A 17,210-nucleotide genomic window follows, 5' to 3' on the forward strand; every position below is an offset into this window, starting at 1 on the left:
ACTGAAACTACGGCACCTCCGAGTTCTAGCGCACGTTCAGCTCGATGACGATCCCCGGACTCCGATCCAGCAAACTGTCGGGGAAGAGTTCCTTCAGCATGACGGCGTGGTGACGATATTGATGCACTACTGCAGCAGGGCTTCACCTAAGCACCGCTACAATATTATTGAGGACTATGGTGGAAGGGGGCACCGCACACGGCTAAGAATATGATCATGTGGATCAACTTGTTGTCTCTGGGATGCCCCTGCCTTCGTATATAAAGGACCAAGGGGGGGAGGCCGGCCGGCCATCATAGGGCGCGCCAGGAGGAGTCCTACTCCCTCTGGGAGTACGACTTCTCCCCCAATCCTAGTTGGAATAGGATTCGCGAGGTGGGAAAAGAGAGAGAGAGAGAGAAGGAGGGGGGCGCCGGCCCCCTCTCTCCTTGTCCTATTCGGACTAGGGGGGAGGGGTGCGCGGGCCAGCCCTGGCTGCCTCTCCTCTTCTTCCACTAAGGCCCATTAAGGCCCATATAGCTCCCGGGGGGTTCCGGTAACCTCCCGGTACTCCGGTAAAATCCTGATTTCACCCGGAACACTTCCGATATCCAAACATACGCTTCCAATATATCAATTTTATGTCTCGACCATTTCGAGACTCCTTGTCATGTCCGTGATCACATCCGGGACTCCGAACAACCTTCAGTACATCAAAATGCATAAACTCATAATATAACTGTCATCGTAACCTTAAGCGTGCGGACCCTACGGGTTCGAGAACAATGTAGACATGACCGAGACATGTCTCCGGTCAATAACCAATAGCGGGACCTGGATGCCCATATTGGCTCCTACATATTCTACGAAGATCTTTATTGGTCAGACCGCATAACAACATACGTTGTTCCCTTTGTCATCGGTATGTTACTTGCCCGAGATTCGATCGTCGGTATCCTATACCTAGTTCAATCTCGTTATCGGCAAGTCTCTTTACTCGTTCTGTAATACATCATCCCGCAACTAACTCATTAGTTGCAATGCTTGCAAGGCTTAAGTGATGTGCATTACCGAGAGGGCCCAGAGATACCTCTCCGACAATCGGAGTGACAAATCCTAATCTCGAAATACGCCAACCCAACATGTACCTTTGGAGACACCTGTAGAGCTCCTTTATAATCAGCCAGTTACGTTGTGACGTTTGGTAGCACACAAAGTGTTCCTCTGGCAAACGGGAGTTGCATAATCTCATAGTCATAGGAACATGTATAAGTCCTGAAGAAAGCAATAGCAACATACTAAACGATCGGGTGCTAAGCTAATGGAATGGGTCATGTCAATCAGATCATTCAACTAATGATGTGATCCTGTTAATCAAATGACAACTCTTTGTCCATGGTTAGGAAACATGACCATCTTTGATTAACAAGCTAGTCTAGTAGAGGCATACTAGTGACACTCTGTTTGTCTATGTATTCACACATGTATTATGTTTTCGGTTAATACAATTCTAGCATGAATAATAAACTTTTATCATGATATAAGGAAATAAATAATAACTTTATTATTGCCTCTAGGGCATATTTCCTTCATCATAGTCATAGGAACATGTATAAGTCATGAAGAAAGCAATAGCAACATACTAAACGATCGGGTGCTAAGCTAATGGAATGGGTCATGTCAATCAGATCATTCAACTAATGATGTGATCCCATTAATCAAATAACAACTCTTTGTCCATGGTTAGGAAACATAACCATCTTTGATTAACGAGCTAGTCAAGTAGAGGCATACTAGTGACACTCTGTTTGTCTATGTATTCACACATGTATTATGTTTCCGGTTAATACAATTCTAGCATGAATAATAAACATTTATCATGATATAAGGAAATAAATAATAACTTTATTATTGCCTCTAGGGCATATTTCCTTTAGAGACCTACAGGCGCGCTCCTCCTCCTCGCTTGCCGCGCCGCGCCGCGCCGCGGGTTGCGGGATTGAGCCGAGCCGAGGACAGAGCTAAGCAAGTCTTCTCCATCCCTCCTTCCGGCGTGCACCGCGAGAAGGGACAGCAGGCCTCCGGAACCCCGCCTCTCGTGATCCTGTGTGGGAGAGGGGCGATCAGGTTCTTGGGGAGCCCACTCGTGCGACTGCTGGCAGCGACGACTTCGCGAATGACGACTTCTTCCCCGACCTCGGCAACCTCGTCCTCGACGACATGGGCGACAACGTCAACGCCGGCAGTGCTGCACCCGCTGCACCGTATGTGATTCTATCCTTCCTGTTCGAGATCGTGGTAGAATTCATGCTTCTAGTATGTGCCCTAGATGTGATATAAAAAGTATAAAGCTGAGGCAGAGAACCAACTTGATCGAAAAATTAAACGGCTTAGGTCCGATCGTGGTGGAGAGTATTTTTCAAATGAATTTGATCTGTTTTGTGCGGAACATGGTATAATCCATGAGAGGACGCCTCCCTACTCACCCCAGTCAAATGGGGTAGCCGAAAGAAAGAACCGAACTCTAACTGATATGATTAACACCATGTTAGACACTTCGGGTCTATCCAAGGAATGGTGGGGGGAGGCGCTAATGACTGCGTGTCATGTCCTAAACCGAGTTCCCACAAAGCATAAGACCATGACTCCATTTGAGGAATGGGAAAGGAAAAGGTTGAAACTCTCTTACCTACGTACTTGGGGTTGTTTGGCGAAAGTCAATATACCAATTCCCATGAAGCGCAAGCTTGGACCAAAAACCGTGGATTGTGTTCTTCTGGGCTATGCTTTTTCATAGCATCGGCTATAGATTTTTGATAATAAAATCTGAGGTATCCGACATGCATGTTGGTACGATTATGGAATCAAATGATGCAACTTTCTTTGAGGACATATTTCCTATGAAGGATATGTCGAGTTCATCAAATCAGGAGATACCTACTCCATCTAGTGAGAAATTCACTGTAATTCCTGAACCCACCATTGCGATGGAACACGTTGAGAATCCTGTTGAGGGTAACAATGGAACTCCTATGAGGAGTAAGAGACAGAGGACTGCAAAGTCTTTTGGTGATGATTTCATTGTGTACCTCGTGGATGACACACCCCGGACTATTTCAGAAGCCTATGCATCTCCTGATGCTGACTACTGGAAGGAAGCTGTACATAGCGAGATGGATTCCATCTTAGCTAACGGTACCTGGGAGATCACTGACCGTCCTTATGGGTGCAAACCTGTAGGATGTAAGTGGGTGTTCAAGAAGAAGCTTAGACCTGATGGTACGATTGAAAAGTACAAGGCACGACTTGTGGCCAAGGGTTATACCCAGAAAGAAGGTGAAGACTTCTTTGATACTTACTCACCCGTGGCTAGACTGACCACAATTCGGGTGCTACTATCACTGGCTGCCTCACATGGTCTTCTCGTTCATCAAATGGACGTTAAGACGGCTTTCCTCAACGGAGAGTTGAAGGAGGAAATTTACATGGATCAGCCAAATGGTTTTGTAGTGCCTGGTCAAGAAGGAAAGGTGTGCAGGTTATTAAAGTCTTTATATGGCCTTAAACAAGCTCCTAAGGAGTGGCATGAGAAGTTCGAAAGAACATTAACTGCTGCCGGCTTTGTAGTAAACGATGGTGAGAAGTGCGTGTACTATCGCTATGGTTGGGGCGAAGGAGTTATTCTTTGTCTGTATGTCGACGACATATTGATGTTTGGAACCAAACTTGGTTTAATCAAGGAGGTTAAGGATTTCTTATCTCGCTGTTTTGAGATGAAGGATCTAGGAGTAGCTGATGTTATCTTAAACATCAAGCTGTTGAGAGATGAGAATGGTGGGATCACACTGCTTCAGTCTCATTATGTGGAAAAGGTCTTGAGTCGTTTTGGGTATAGCGACTGCACGCCTTCTCCAACTCCATATGATGCTAGTGTGTTGCTTCGAAAGAATCGACGGATTGCTAGAGATCAACTGAGGTATTCTTAGATTATTGGCTCGCTTATGTATTTGGCGAGTGCCACGAGGCCTGACATCTCTTTTGCTGTGAGCAAGTTGAGTCGGTTTGTGTCAAAACCAGGAGATGATCATTGGCATGCGCTTGAGAGAGTTATGCGCTATTTGAAAGGCACCGCGAGCTATGGGATTCACTACACCGGGTATCCAAGAGTACTGGAGGGTTATAGTGACTCAAACTGGATATCTGATGCTCATGAGATTAAGGCCACAAGTGGTTATGTTTTTACACTTGGTGGTGGCGCTGTTTCCTGGAAGTCTTGCAAGCAGACCATCTTACCAAGGTCAACTATGGAAGCAGAACTCACAGCATTAGACACTGCCACTGTTGAAGCAGAGTGGCTTCGTGAACTCTTGATGGACTTACCTATGGTTGAAAAACCAATACCCCCTATCCGGATGAACTGTGATAATCAAACTGTGATCCTCAAGATAAACAGTTCTAAGGACAATATGAAGTCCTCAAGGCATGTGAAGAGGAGACTAAAATCTATCAGAAAATTGAGGAACTCCGGAGTTATTACGTTGGATTATATCCAAATGTCAAAAAACTTGGCAGATACCTTCACAAAGGGTCTATCACGTAATGTGATAGATAATGCATCGATGGAGATGTGTTTGAGACCCACCGCATGAGTTGTCCATAGTGGTCAACCACTCTATGTGATCGGAGATCCCGTGAAGTAGAAGTGGGAGACAAGCTGTTGGTCAGCTGGGAGTAGAGTATCCCTATATTAATTATCCCACTCCGTGAAGATGCAATACTCTCCTGATCTGCATGGCAGGTTGATACTTATCTTAATGTGTTCCAAGTGGCTTATTTGGGTAAGCAGAGATGTTGTCCTGCAGAACATCTTCTGAGGAACACACCTATATGAATTTGACTATTAACGTCGCAGTCTGTGAGAATTGGGTGTTCTCTAATAAATTCATGAAAGGCCCTGGAGTATGACGTATACGCTCCACCCGCGGGGAAGCCTTGCGGCAGCCCAGTATCGGTCAAGAATTTGTGTGAAACTAGTTTCACAGAAAACTTGTAGTTCAAGGCATAGTCCACTATTCAAGTTGTGATCTAGTGTAGCATAAATTTCTAAGTGGAAGTTCAACTTCACAGTCTCCACTAAGCACCGATATATAAAAGAATGTTTTGGAACTAAATGATGAGATGTGCCAATGAGACTTTGTGGGGGATTGTTGGAATTTTGCTAGTAGGCCTTTGGCCCAAAGCCCAACTAAAATTCTGAAATTCTCTTGGCCCATTCATGCACACATGTGAGTGGAGTGAGTGAGGCTAAAGTTTAGTCCCACCCCGGAAGTTGAGAGAGAGTTGCACCTCTTTATAAGGTGAGCTCTTCTACCACTTGTATGAGCATGAGAAGAGGAGACCTACACGCGCGCTCCTCCTCCTCGCTCGCCTCGCCACGCCACGCCTCGTCACGCCGCGCCGCGCCGTGCCGCGGGATTGAGCCGAACCGAGGACAGAGAACTATGCACGTTGTCTATATTTTTGCTGCATGGGAAAAATAATGAGTCATTAATTAATAATTAACGGACGCGTTAATTACTGAACCGTTTCCGATTCTTTTGGATCGTGACGACTCGGACGTGGGGTTTACTCCCACGACCTACCCGGCCCGCACTATATAGTCAGGCAGACGTCTATCCTAGCCGCGGCCGCCTCGCATGGTTTCTCACCACCGTTCCAGATCATTGCGCCGCCAAGCAAGTCTTCTCCATCCCTCCTTCCGGCGTGCACCGCGAGAAGGGACAGCAGGCCTCCGGAACCCCGCCTCTCGTGATCCTATGCGGGAGAGGGGCGATCAGGTTTTTGGGGGGCGCACTCGCGCGACTGCTGGCAGCGACGACTTCGCGAACGACGACTTCTTCCCCGACCTCGGCAACCTCGTCCTCGACGACATGGGCGACAACGTCAACGCCGGCGGTGCTGCACCCGCTGCACCGTATGTGATTCTATCCTTCCTGTTCGAGATCGTGGTAGAATTCATGCTTCTAGTATGTGCCCTAGATGTGATATGTTCATCTGCTATGCTAGTTCGCATGATTAGTTTAATCTTTGCTATTGTGGTCATGATTTATCTTCTGTTTATTCGGATTAAATCTCGTAGTAATTTGCTCATATTTCCAACAATCCAAAAACCTGATTATAAGCAATTTACTCCGAGTGGTTTTGTTGCGCATCTGAAGCCGCCTGCCTTTAAGGGGGCGCAATATAAGAGGTGGCGCACGAGAGCAGTCTACTGGTTTCAGACCATGGGCTGCTATGATGCCACCAAGGGCAAGCCTGAGGGCAATCTTAATCCAGCACAGCTGGAAGCTTTTGAGAAGATCGATACCCTCTTTAAAGGCGCTCTTCTGAGTGTTCTTGATGACTCCATTGTGGATTCGTATATGTCGTTTGACAACGGCAAGGACATGTGGGCTGCGCTCGAGGCCAAGTTTGGTGCCTCGGACGCCGGCAGCGAGTTGTACGTCATGGAGCAATTCTATGACTACAAGATGACTGATGAGCGCCCTCTTGTACAACAGGCTCATGAGATACAGTCGCTCGCAAAAGAACTTGAGTACTTCAAGTGTGTGTTGCCGGACAAATTTGTTGCCGGAGGCATCATTGCAAAGCTTCCACCTTCGTGGAACAATTTTGCTACTTCCCTGAAACACAAGAGACAGGAGTTTTCCGTTGCGGATCTCATTGGTACTCTTGATGTTGAAGAGAAGGCGAGAGCAAAGGGCACAAGTGCTCGAGTTGCTGAGGGAGGTTCTAGTGCCCACATGGTACAGAAGAAGAACTCTCAGCCCAACAAGTTCAAAAACAACAAGAACAAAACTCAGGGCAAAGGCAAGTTTGATACAAAGAACAAGCCATCACATTCTACCACCTTCAAGAAGAATTCTCATAAGAAGGGGAAGGGACTTTGCCATGTCTGCGGTGATCCTAATCACTGGGCTCCGAAGTGTCCTAACCGCTTTGAGGAGCGCGAACATGAGAAGAGCGGCAAGTCCGCTAATGTTGTCATCGGTGATACTGATATGAAGGAATCAGGGTACGGTATTTTCCTACCATCCTTTTAGTATTTCAATCCCCTGATTGGTTAATTGACACCGGTGCCAATGTACATGTTTGTGCTGACGCCTCCATGTTTTCTTCTTACCAGGCAACAGGGACTTCACCCGTGCTGATGGGGAACGGGTCACATGCCATCGTTCGAGGTGTTGGTACGGTTGATCTGAAGTTTACTTCGGGGAAGACTGTGCGTCTGAAGAACGTTCATCATGTGTCGTCCATCAATAAAAATCTCGTTAGCAGTTCCCGTTTATGTCGAGATGGTTTTAAGTTGGTTTTCGAATCCAATAAAGATGTAATTTCTAAGTGTGGACAATTTGTTGGAAAAGGCTATGAGTGCGGAGGCTTGTTCCGCCTATCTTTGTCAGATATTTCACTAAAGTTATTAATAATGTTTGCCACAATAATGAGTCTGATATTTGGCATTCACGACTCTGTCATATTAACTTTGGTTGCATGACGCGGTTAGCCAATATGAATTTAATTCCGAAAATCTTTACTGTCAAAGGCTCCAAGTGCCAAGTATGTGTGCAAGCTAAGCAACCTCGCAAGTCCCATAAGACTGCAGAGGCAAGAGACTTGGCGCCACTAGAGCTTATACATTCCGATCTTTGTGAGATGAATGGCGTGTTGACAAAAGGTGGAAAGAGATACTTCATGACGTTGATTGATGACTCCACTAGATATTGTTATGTGTATCTTCTGAAATCAAAAGATGAGGCTTTGTCTTTCTTTAAAAACTATAAAGCTGAGGCAGAGAACCAACTTGATCAAAAAATTAAACGGCTTAGGTCCGATCGTGGTGGAGAGTATTTTTCCAATGAATTTGATCTGTTTTGTGCGGAACATGGTATAATCCATGAGAGGACGCCTCCCTACTCACCCCAGTCAAATGGGGTAGCCAAAAAAAAGAACCGAACTCTAACTGATATGGTTAACACCATGTTAGACACTTCGGGTCTATCCAAGGAATGATGGGGGGAGGCGCTAATGACTGCGTGTCATGTCCTAAACCGAGTTCCCACAAAGCATAAGATCATGACTCCATTTGAGGAATGGGAAAGGAAAAGGTTGAAACTCTCTTACCTACGTACTTGGGGTTGTTTGGCGAAAGTCAATATACCAATTCCCATGAAGCGCAAGCTTGGACCAAAAACCGTGGATTGTGTTCTTCTGGGCTATGCTTTTTCATAGCATCGGCTATAGATTTTTGATAATAAAATCTGAGGTATCCGACATGCATGTTGGTACGATTATGGAATCAAATGATGCAACTTTCTTTGAGGACATATTTCCTATGAAGGATATGTCGAGTTCATCAAATCAGGAGATACCTACTCCATCTAGTGAGGAATTCACTGTAATTCCTGAACCCACCATTGCGATGGAACACGTTGAGAATCCTGTTGAGGGTAACAATGGAACTCCTATGAGGAGTAAGAGACAGAGGACCGCAAAGTCTTTTGGTGATGATTTCATTGTGTACCTCGTGGATGACACACCCCGGACTATTTCAGAAGCCTATGCATCTCCTGATGCTGACTACTGGAAGGAAGCTGTACATAGCGAGATGGATTCCATCTTAGCTAACGGTACCTGGGAGATCACTGACCGTCCTTATGGGTGCAAACCTGTAGGATGTAAGTGGGTGTTCAAGAAGAAGCTTAGACCTGATGGTACGATTGAAAAGTACAAGGCACGACTTGTGGCCAAGGGTTATACCCAGAAAGAAGGTGAAGACTTCTTTGATACTTACTCACCCGTGGCTAGACTGACCACAATTCGGGTGCTACTATCACTGGCTGCCTCACATGGTCTTCTCGTTCATCAAATGGACGTTAAGACGGCTTTCCTCAACGGAGAGTTGAAGGAGGAAATTTACATGGATCAGCCAAATGGTTTTGTAGTGCCTGGTCAAGAAGGAAAGGTGTGCAGGTTATTAAAGTCTTTATATGGCCTTAAACAAGCTCCTAAGGAGTGGCATGAGAAGTTCGAAAGAACATTAACTGCTGCCGGCTTTGTAGTAAACGATGGTGACAAGTGCGTGTACTATCGCTATGGTTGGGGCGAAGGAGTTATTCTTTGTCTGTATGTCGACGACATATTGATGTTTGGAACCAAACTTGATTTAATCAAGGAATTTAAGGATTTCTTATCTCGCTGTTTTGAGATGAAGGATCTAGGAGTAGCTGATGTTATCTTAAACATCAAGCTGTTGAGAGATGAGAATGGTGGGATCACACTGCTTCAGTCTCATTATGTGGAAAAGGTCTTGAGTCGTTTTGGGTATAGCGACTGCACGCCTTCTCCAACTCCATATGACGCTAGTGTGTTGCTTCGAAAGAATCGACGGATTGCTAGAGATCAACTGAGGTATTCTCAGATTATTGGCTCGCTTATGTATTTGGCGAGTGCCATGAGGCCTGACATCTCTTTTGCTGTGAGCAAGCTGAGTCGGTTTGTGTCAAAACCGGGAGATGATCATTGGCATGCGCTTGAGAGAGTTATGCGCTATTTGAAAGGCACCGCGAGCTATGGGATTCACTACACCGGGTATCCAAGAGTACTGGAGGGTTATAGTGACTCAAACTGGATATCTGATGCTGATGAGATTAAGGCCACAAGTGGTTATGTTTTTACACTTGGTGGTGGCGCTGTTTACTGGAAGTCTTGCAAGCAGACCATCTTAACAAGGTCAACTATGGAAGCAGAACTCACAGCATTAGACACTGCCACTGTTGAAGCAGAGTGGCTTCGTGAACTCTTGATGGACTTACCTATGGTTGAAAAACCAATACCCCCTATCCTGATGAACTGTGATAATCAAACTGTGATCGTCAAGATAAACAGTTCTAAGGACAATATGAAGTCCTCAAGGCATGTGAAGAGGAGACTAAAATCTATCAGAAAATTGAGGAACTCCGGAGTTATCACGTTGGATTATATCCAAACGTCAAAAAACTTGGCAGATCCCTTCACAAAGGGTCTATCACGTAATGTGATAGATAATGCATCGATGGAGATGGGTTTGAGACCCACCGCATGAGTTGTCCATAGTGGTAAACCACTCTATGTGATCGGAGATCCCGTGAAGTAGAAGTGGGAGACAAGCTGTTGGTCAGCTGGGAGGAGAGTATCCCTATATTAATTATCCCACTCCGTGAAGATGCAATACTCTCCTGATCTGCATGGCAGGTTGATACTTATCTTAATGTGTTCCAAGTGGCTTATTCGGGTAAGTAGAGATGTTGTCCTGCAGAACATCTTCCGAGGAACACACCTTTATGAATTTGACTGTTAACGTCGCAGTCTGTGAGAATTGGGTGTTCTCTAATAAATTCATGAAAGGCCCTGGAGTATGACGTATACGCTCCACCCGCGGGGAAGCCTTGCGGCAGCCCAGTATCGGTCAAGAATTTGTGTGAAACTAGTTTCACAGAAAACTTGTAGTTCAAGGCATAGTCGACTATTCAAGTTGTGATCTAGTGTAGCATAAATTTCTAAGTGGAAGCTCAACTTCACAGTCTCCACTAAGCACCGATATATAAAACAATATTTTGGAACTAAATGATGAGATGTGCCAATGAGACTTTGTGGGGGGTTGTTGGAATTTTGCTAGTAGCCCTTTGGCCCAAAGCCCAACTAAAATTCTGAAATTCTCTTGGCCCATTCATGCACACATGTGAGTGGAGTGAGTGAGGCTAAAGTTTAGTCCCACCCCGGAAGTTGAGAGAGAGTTGCACCTCTTTATAAGGTGAGCTCTTCTACCACTTGTATGAGCATGAGAAGAGGAGACCTACACGCGCGCTCCTCCTCCTCGCTCGCCTCGCCACGCCGAGCCGAGGACAGAGCTATGCACGTTGTCTATATTTTTGCTGCATGGGAAAATTAATGAGTCATTAATTAATAATTAACGGACGCGTTAATTACTGAACCGTTTCCGATTCTTTTGGATCGTGACGACTCGGACGTGGGGTTTACTCCCACGACCTACCCGACCCGCACTATATAGTCAGGCAGACGTCTACCCTAGCCGCGGCCGCCTCGTATGGTTTCTCACCACCATTCCAGATCATTGCACCGCCAAGCAAGTCTTCTCCATCCCTCCTTCCGGTGTGCACCGAGAGAAGGGACAGCAGGCCTCCGGAACCCCGCCTCTCGTGATCCTGTGCGGGAGAGGGGCGATCAGGTTTTTGGGTAGCGCACTCGCGCGACTGCTGGCAGCGACGACTTCGCGAACGACGACTTCTTCCCCGTCCTCGGCAACCTCGTCCTCGACGACATGGGCGACAACGTCAACGCCGGCGGTGCTGCACCCGCTGCACCGTATGTGATTCTATCCTTCCTGTTCGAGATCGTGGTAGAATTCATGCTTCTAGTATGTGCCCTAGATGTGATATGTTCATCTGCTATGCTAGTTCGCATGATTAGTTTAATCTTTGCTGTTGTGGTCATGATTTATCTTCTGTTTATTCGGATTAAATCTCGTAGTAATTTGCTCATATTTCCAACATGTGCTGATACATTTTTTTTGCAGGAATAATACTTGTATTACTCATTCAGACAGTCCTTCCAATCATCAAGGATTAACTTCAAAACATCCTCCGGGCCTGGGCCGACCCAAGTCATCATACGGCCTTTCGCTCTAGCGGAACTAGCTAGTCTATCACTTGCTTTATTTTGACAACGAGATACATGAGTAATACAAGTCTGCCTAAGACTCAACAATATTTAATTTCATTAACCAAAGAAGCATATGCTGAGCGATCCACCTCGTCACATGAAATCATAGCTACCACTGTGCTTGAATCCATCTCAATGGCAACTGGCAGATTGGATCGTTGAATTGCAAAAGATTGCAAAAGATTGGCCTTTCATTCATGCATATAACTCCGCCTCCAGAGCGAGAATAAGGCCCGGCATGATGAAAATATTTTGGCTCCCAAATTATCTTGCAGGATCATTCCGGCTCCCACACCACCATCAGATATAGCTCATTGCTTCTTGTTTGTCTTTTGACTTTGTGGACGTCTGTTTCTCTTGTTTTCGTCCATTTTTCTTTCGATTTTCTGGCGTTCTATTGCTTGACAGAGTGGTCACGCCGAGCGTCATATCATAGATTCAAAGGCATTCCGGCGTGCACTGTGCTAACATATTGTCTTTTAGGCGAACATGTTGCCGCATGTGGGTATCCGTGAAAGTACTACAACATTACTATGAACGATGCTACGAAAGCGCTGTATCTGTGAAAAGCGAATTTAGTATTACAACGTTTCTGTTAAAGTACCTGCGAAAAGCAAATTAATCACATGGCGTATGGTCGCAACAACACGCACCCACGCACCTCAAAAAAGTGTCATGGCGCAGGGAAGGTTAAAAATGCATATTATAAGACCACCAGATGATATGGTGAGAAAAAGAGAAGATTTAGGGGGCCGCATGGAGTATCACAAAAGCATCTTCAATCAAACTTGTCTAATTTGAGTTTCTATTTGTCTGCGGACAACAAGGGCTCAACTCCTATTTGTCCACCCCACATGCATGCTCTTCATATCCAAACCCTCAAATCCATACAAAGATATGCACTATGAATTAACACATACGTAGATATCATATATATGAAAATCCAAATCTATTTGCCATTACAGATAATCTGAATGCTACGTTGGCAGATGTGCTGGGGTATTTATGGGACACAAAATTTAAGTGGATCCAGTAAATATTGTCATGGAACACATCTACGACAGCACAAGTACGACTATGTTAATTCTATCATAAAACCATCATGAATATACATGGATGGCAGAAAACATGACCTACTATGACAAGCACATATCATCACAAATGTGTCTTTTTTTAGTATCTTGTTACCATACTTTTTTTCTAGCCAAAATGGCCCTTGTTCTAGTAACCGATGCCATGTGATATTTTAACTATATCATGTTTATGTCAGTTATGCACTGTGTGATGTTCAACTATGCAATATGTACTTGATGTTAATCTTGTTCTAGTTAACACACCTTCCCATTTCAAATTTTGTTGCTTTACTAGCGTGTTAAATTTTCACAATCAACCTATCATTGAAAGTGTGATAATTTTTATTTTATCTCAACATGTGAGAATTCGAGGTCCCTTGAACGAGTTTTTCATGGACAAACATACTTTCCGGTCAGGCCTATGGATTCTTTTGGATTTACGGGCCATTGCTCACAGGAGCATAGGGAATCTATACTCATGCCTTTGACTTGGCCCCTAGCAACATAGGTGAGGAATCACTCTTGATATGATATATTAGGGCCTACAACTTCACCGAAGCCGACTAGCATCCTTTCCATTTCGCATTTTGCGAACAAAGAAGACCACTAAGCATTGTCTTCCCCAGTTCCAACTTCATTGATGTAGGTAGGGCTTGGCAAGAAAAGGTCCCCTCTTTCCAATTAGCAAGCAGGCCTTCGATTCCACCATGGTCTTATGGTCTCATAGAGGGGGGTGAACTACCTAACCTAAGAAGAATAGTGCTCTTTATAAATAAGAGTAAGTGTGGAGATAATTTTGTGGGGAAACTTTCATGTCAAGTGTAGGGGGTGGCGGCTGTCGACCAAACCGTATGAGTATCCGGAGTATAACGGTTCCGATGAACAATCACTCACTTTTGGTGGTTATACGATTCAAAAGATGATCTACAATTGGGTCAATCACAGTTATCCGAAGTTGATAATAAAGTGGTTGTACCAGCCAAAACTCATCTATGCATGATCGCAACGCCCGCTGATGTACCTCGTAGTTGGGTTGTACCTTCCTTGGGTGTCAAATGTGATGATGTACCTGGTCGTCAAATCTCACCTCTATCTCGGTACGACGAGAAGAAGTTTACTATGGTCAGTGTAGTGATATTCGTGGAACTAATCACGCCTTTAAGCCTATCATGTAGAAGCACTGACTTTAAAAGATTATGCGGATTGGGTATCCAATCAATTAAGCCTCCAAACCAACTAAACCATGGAAGCTGAAGCGAAAATGCAATTCTCGGGTGAGAGAAGAGGGAAGCTCCAGGAAGGTTTCTCGCTTGCTCGCTCAGAAAGCTCTATGATGCTTCGCTTCATCATCTTGCTTGTCTCTGGCAGACACTATAACATAGTCATGCATGATGGCATGGTAGGAGGACTCCTTTTAAGGCCGACCACTACATATGAGCGATAGGAAGCCAAACTGTCAAAAGGAAAGGCGAGCAGCCCTCATTGCAATAGCAAATGACATACTTATATCCCTATCTATACCCTTTCTAGGGGACTTCAACGGGCCTTACAAGCTCATGAATGAGTTTTTTTCATGGGCAGCCATACTTTCTGGTCAATAATTGGAGAGGTTGTTGTTTACCATCAAGGTTAGCTTTATCCATGGCTTTATATTACATTATTGTGCAATTACAGTTTACTTTCTAATATTCACTTCTTGCTTGTAGGTTCATATGCTAGGGATAAAGATCCCTACATCAGCCCTTTTGAGTATGGGGCAATGAAATATTCACGAACCAGCATCAAGTGTTGTAGTCTAATCTCCTTGTGGTTGTCCCTACCCCAGACATGTGTATCAGAATCCACAACTGGGTGGAACTTAACGAAAAAGCTTATCGGAACGATGGGCAATCTATGTAGCCTGGTCGTTTGGGCGATTTGGAGGGAGAGAAATAATTACGAGTTTCATAAGGCATCTTCAACACAGACCCCTAAAACGGACACAATATTCATCCACGGACGCGTCCGTGGATATGAATACGGGAGGCAGCCATCCAACCATGTACCTCGAACGCCCGGACACATTTTGAACCGAATTTGAACAAAGCAATTTCCGTGGAAACTGGATGACTTTCATTTAAACCGGAGGACATTCATAACATTTTCAACACATTTCGTTAAACAAAAGCGGCCATAACATTTTTTTGAACATAGAAAAGGTTAACCTAGTCTAAATCTTCGTTGGCATATGTGTTGCAAGTCCTTATTGTTCCCCATGTCTGGCATCCTCATCGACCATGAGCTCCGAGAAGTAAAGCTGCGAGTCGCCGGCAAGGAAGAGCAAGACGTGGAACACAGACGTGCCCACATGACACACAGACGTCTCCGACTCCCATTTCCTACTTCTTCCTCGTCGGAGTCAGCGGCATAGACGTAATCGGTCAAAGTGAGGTCCATGATAGACATGGATGGGTCGACCTTGTACACATTCAGGCCCGACATGAACCGCGCAGGCGGCGCGAACGACGCAGAGCTGCCGACGTTCGCGATCGCCAGTGCCGCTTCCTCTGACTTCGCCGTGGTCGCATTTTAGCCGATGTGTGAATCGTGCCGAGCGTGACCCTATATAAATAGTGGCACCAGCCAAGCCACGGGGCGGGCTGGATCAGCCTGTGCTGCAGAGTGGTTTTCTCGGCTGCCGCATCTATTTAATGCTGACAGGAGGACAGATAGGCAGACGGTTTGAATGTTGTAGATAGTCGTCCCGCCCCGCTTGATCACGTCTCTCTGGCATTAAACAGACGTGAACCGGTACATGGCGTGGCAGGCGCTCTCGGTCGGCGTGCCGCTTCAATGCCAGCTCCAGTAACTGCTCGCATCCGCTCTGGCCTAACATGAAGCGGTGCTGAGAGCGGAGACGAGGTCGTGCACGAGAGAGGGCGCATGCATGGGAGATGTTTTGGGTGAGACCGGGGTGTATGTGATGGTGACGGTCAGGACACTCGCAAACCTCCCCTAGTTTGCATCTGGTTTACGGAATTTCGGACAAACAGACTTGTCTATGAACCAATGGGTACCACGTTTGATGATCCGGAAATATCTGTCTGGACGTTCGGGAGCATCTCGACGGTCCGCGTTGAAGATGCTCTGATAAACTCACTCTCACCCACAAAGACAGATCGGTCCGTAGCAGTTTGGTTGTTTGGGGGTGGAGGACTACTCCTGTGAGCGCTCCTTTTTCGGTTTTTCTCATTACTCCTCCACGAGAACCTTTGCTTACCTATATTCTTCTGCAAAGTACACGTGCAGTTGCCTGCATGGCCGGAAATGAAAAATCAAGGTACTCTAGACATTGACTCGAGCCACGCCGAGTCAAGGAATGTTGGTCACTTTGGTCCCGCACGCCAGTCCTTGCACCGAGTAGTAGATTTGAATTTTTAAAGGGCAGTGATCTGCGCCGGTGCGCCGGCCCAACAGTTGGGCCGGTCGAGCCCAGGCCGTCCGATGCACTGACTCCCAACCGTCAGATCGAGCCCCTTCCCCGCATCGTCTACCTTCCGCGTTCGGATCGAGCAACGGCAAGCGCCACGGGCCACCCCACACCCAGCCATGGGCATCTACCTCGTCGTCATCCCCGTCGCCGTTCGCCGCTCGCCCTCGCCGCTCGCCGTCGCCGCTCGCCATCGCCGCTCGCCGTCGCCGCTCGCCAGTTGGAGCACAGGTGCCCCATGGCCCCGCCCCTCTGATGCAGCAAAAAAATGGACCCCAGCAAACAAAAATCGACCCCTGCCGGTGCCTGGAGTTCGTCGCCGTTGGAGCTCCGCCGGGAAGCCACCGTAGTAGTCAGTTGCATCAATAGTGAGTTGCTGATTCAAGCTTTTTGTCGCGGTCTCTGGTTGAAGCTTTTCAGAAATACGGTTGAAGCTTTTCAGAATTATGGTTGAAGCTTTTTAGAAATACGGTTGAATCTTTTTGTCGCGGTCTCTGGTTGAAGCTTTTCAGAATTACGGTTGAAGCTTTTCAGAAATACGGTTGAAGCTTTTTGTCGCGGTCTCTGGTAGAAGCTTTTCAGAAATGCGGTTGAAGCTTTTCAGAATTACGGTTGAAGCTTTTCAGAAATGCGGTTGAAGCTTTTCATGTCGACAATTGCATCTTTTTTCGTTGTGTACTCATGGGGGTGAAGCTTTCTATACAGTTGGTTGAAGCCTTGTATAAAGCGGGTTGAAGCTTTTCAATTCACAGTTGAAGCTTTCCAAGCCGATGGTTGTAGCTTTTTTTCTTTCGTAGTGTTCGCATGAAACTTATCTATTTCGTCGGTTGAAGCTTTTTCAAATACAGTTTGAAGCTTTCACATGAACGGTTGTAGCTTTTTCAGTTGCATGGCGGCTCCTAGCTTCAGGC

The sequence above is a fragment of the Triticum dicoccoides genome, chromosome 2A (genome assembly GCF_002162155.2).
Source record: "Triticum dicoccoides isolate Atlit2015 ecotype Zavitan chromosome 2A, WEW_v2.0, whole genome shotgun sequence".
Taxonomy (NCBI): Eukaryota; Viridiplantae; Streptophyta; class Magnoliopsida; order Poales; family Poaceae; genus Triticum; species Triticum dicoccoides.